Genomic DNA, 4129 nt, shown 5'->3' with positions numbered 1-4129 from the left:
AAAAGTACAGAGACTCAGCGCCAGAATGAAAGATAATGAAAACAACTTTATGAAAATATGGCAGCCACTAATAGATTACCTGCCCCAGGATCTGAGTAATATACTCCAAAGAGGAAGTACGTCGGTAGAGTGGAAAGCTCCAGAAACCATTTTACGTTTCACTTGAAATGGAAAGTTGCGTGTATGAAGAGAGTGTGTGTGTGTAGGTAGCCTACCAAGCAGTGATGTTGTGTATGTGGAGGATATCCAAAACAAAAGTGTTGCCCCCCACCCCCCACCCCACTTTGTCTTTTCTTTTTCTTTTTTACTGCCGTTTTGTTGTTTTGGGATGTATTTATGTTTTGTTGTGTTTTGGGATGTATTTGTATTGGGATGTGTTTATGTTTTGTGTGATGTCTGTCTTTTATATGGGTTACTAATCATAGACTTATTAGTCTCATTTTGTTCTAAATGAATGAATGATGATGTAATCTGTGAAAAATAATAAAAATTTCATTATAAAAAAAGAAAAGAAAAAAAAGTACAGGCTCTGAAATGTAGTAAAGTAGTCTATAAAAGTAAAAAGTATTTCTACCAGCTGTTTCTGTGCAAAGCTAACTGAAACTCCTCACATTAATATAATGTGAAGAATATAATGTGTGTGATTTTGTGTTTTTTCCACAAAGGTGCACATAATGCATGAAAGCTGGGAGAGCGTCTGCCATGTATTAAAACTAAATTATAGCCTGTTTTGAAAATAGAAAATACAGTAGAAAGAAGAAGTAGATATTTGTGTTCAAATGTAGGGAGTCAAAAGTCACCAGAACAATAAATACTCAAAGTACAGATAGATAAAAGTACAGTAACAAAGTATTTGTACTTAATTACTTCCCATCTCTGTCCAGCAGCTATAATTCCATAACGACTGCTGTGTGAGTGCTGACTCGGCTATTGTAAAACAAATGATATCTCTTCCTGTTGGAAGAATCCTCATTTATTTCAATGGAGGGGCCTGAGGGGTGGATATATATATTACCATCAGCGTGATTCATGCACACATGTCCAGGGAAGCTGAATCAGACAGCACATTTTAATGGGCTGATTGCTCGTTCATTTCTCACCTCATTCTGGAGCAGCCCCGCCCCCCTCCTGCTCAGATTAGTAAAGATGGCGGCTGACAGTAGCCCCGCCCCCTCCTGCTCAGATGAGTAAAGATGGCGGCTGACAGTTGCCTCTGCCCCGCCCCCTCCTGCTCAGATTAGTAAAGATGGTGGCTGACAGTTGCCTCTGCCCCGCCCCCTCCTGCTCAGATTAGTAAAGATGGCGGCTGACAGTAGCCCCGCCCCCTCCTGCTCAGATTAGTAAAGATGGCGGCTGACAGTAGCACCGCCCCCTCCTGCTCAGATTAGTAAAGATGGCGGCTGACAGTTGCCTCTGCTCAAAGTCTTTAGAAGACATCATTCATTCAGAGATCTGGAAGTGCTCTCATTTGTCACCCCCATGTTTCTGCCAACTCCCTCCACAGTCACTGATTCCTCTGGGTCGTGTGTGTGTGTGTGTGTGTGTGTGTGTGTGTGTGTGTGTGTGCGCGTGTGTGTGTGTGTGTGTGTGTCAGGGGAGATGAGGGCGGGGCCAGTGTCAGCTGATGTATTAGCTGAAATATGCAAGCGATGAAGTATATAAGGAGGAAAGGAGTCAATTATCCAGTGCTAAAGAGGGAGGGGCCTGTGGCCCCGGGGCCCCGCTCCATATTTACCACATCATTTCACAGAGGTGCATGCTGGGAGACCTGGGGAGAGGCATGGTGCATGCTGGGATATGGCATGCTGGGATGATGTCACAATGTCTATGACATCATCAGTGACATCATTATTGACCAAAATCATCATGTCATCATGTCATCATTAATCAGTCTTTCATTTTGAAATGTGTTTTATTTGACAATTGGCCAGAGACTTTATGACTTGACTTCCTGTCTGGTATGATCTGCTCTCTGCGCTCGCGGCTCGCGGATTTTTTTTACAGACGCCGAATAGAAGCGCAGCAGAGTGGGCAGCACACTCCGCAGTGCGGGCAGCGTGGGCAGCACACCCCGGAGTGCGGGCAGCGCACTCCGCAGTGCGGGCAGAGTGGGCAGCACACCCCGGAGTGCGGGCAGCGCACTCCGCAGTGCGGGCAGCGTGGGCAGCACACCCCGGAGTGCGGGCAGCGCACTCCGGGGTGCGGGCAGCGCACTCCGCAGTGCGGGCAGAGTGGGCAGCACGCTCCGCAGTGCGGGCAGCACGCTCCGCAGTGCGGGCAGTGCGGGCAGCACGCTCCGCAGTGCGGGCAGAGTGGGCAGCACACTCCGCAGTGCGGGCAGAGTGGGCAGCACACTCCGCAGTGCGGGCAGAGTGGGCAGCACACTCCGCAGTGCGGGCAGAGTGGGCAGCACACTCCGCAGTGCGGGCAGAGTGGGCAGCACGCTCCGCAGTGCGGGCAGCACGCTCCGCAGTGCGGGCAGCGCTCTGCGCAGTGCGGGCAGTGTGGACGCTCAGATCAGTTGACATGGGGGCGCCGAATGAAAACTGGCAGCACACCACAGTGCTTCGCAGGGCGCTTCCGCGTCCTGTGTGTTTTGGCCGTAACAGCCTCTCTCAATCTGATTCGGGCGGAGCTGGAATAGCCGCTGCGTGACCGTCAGCCATTTTGACACGTCCCAATTCTTTCCCCTATAGCCGCCTCACCTCTGATTGACTGTGCGGCTCTGACTAATAGAGTGGATACAGCAAATGGAAAAGGCATCTAGAGTCTCTTACCCCCCAAAGTCTCTCGTCCCCGACTCACTTTTTAGCCTTGACATATTTCCACAGATTGAGTTTGTGATGACGGGCTGAACGAGGTGACAGACTGACAGAGCCTGCGGCGTGACAGGGCTGACACTTAGGGAAATGAGCTGGTTAGACAGCATTATGAGAGGGCTGATAGCTGGGTAATGGGTTTTAACGCTGGAATCAAACGCGCGAGCCCACCGGGGACGGGCCTGATGTGCGGGCGGACAGGTGGGGTACCTCCACAATAAAGAGGGCAACTCTCCTGGGCGTCGCAGAGAACAGGCCGAGGTGAGGGAAATAGAGAGCCAAAGTCACGCCCACTTCCAGATTAGGGATTTCATCCAGCATTCTTTTTTCCAGAGACATTTGGAGGTCGCTTAGCATTTGCTGGTTTGGTCGTTTGCTGAGACTCTCGCAGAAAACTGGATGGAAAATGGGACGCTCATTTCGATGTGGCTTTGTGACATCCGCTGTGGTTGTTTTCCGATGGGTGTGTGGTGTTTGAATCGTACTGCTTCAATGTTCACCCCCGCCCACGCTGGCTGGATTACAACAATAACGAGCACACCTAGTGACACAGAAGAAAGGCAGACAAGCTAGCATTAGCATTAGCATTAGCAGGGATCTTGTAACCCTGATTTCAGGTGAACTCGTAGCTAGCCAGCTAGACAATATCACTGTAGTACACAAGCTAAAGACAGCATATGCCAATGGAAGGCTGGGTAGCATTAGCTACTAACGTTGTGATCCAGGCTATACAGTGACGTTATGCTAATAAAGTTATGACACGCCAATTCAGACAACGTTACAATATGACACAATACAGTTAGCCTATAGCTAGAGAGTGATTTCAGATGACCAGATATCACCATATTTCATTTCAATAAATATAAAGCATTCGTTGATTTGCAGCAGGCTGCTGGTCGGTTGTTTCTCCGTCGTCATGTCTTTATATCACATCTGATCATTTTATCCAACCTGCCTCTGATCAGACAACTAATGGGCTCATTCTGCGATCATATTTGCGCCATTCAGGTACATGATAATATAAAACAAGGCTATCTTTGTTGGCAATGTTTATTGACAAAAGCATTAAAACAAGCAAATAACAATATTCTCCGGTCACTGGCAGATACTAGCTACAACTTGTTCAAAGCAAGTTCATTGCAATAGCGTTAGCTAATCTCAGGAGAGCAGAAGATTATAGCGTTAATTTTCACAAATCCTTTGATCCTCTGTTGTGCGTCCCCATCACTGTTACTGGACGGTCATCCATTGAAGAAACGAATTACACTGTTAATCACTGTATTAATCACTGTATAATGTTAACGTTTGTT

The sequence above is a fragment of the Poromitra crassiceps genome, assembly GCF_964638095.1.
Source record: "Poromitra crassiceps genome assembly, chromosome: 12".
Classification (NCBI taxonomy): Eukaryota; Metazoa; Chordata; class Actinopteri; order Beryciformes; family Melamphaidae; genus Poromitra; species Poromitra crassiceps.
The sequence above is the reverse complement of the archived record's forward strand: the minus strand, read 5'-3'. Positions refer to the sequence as shown.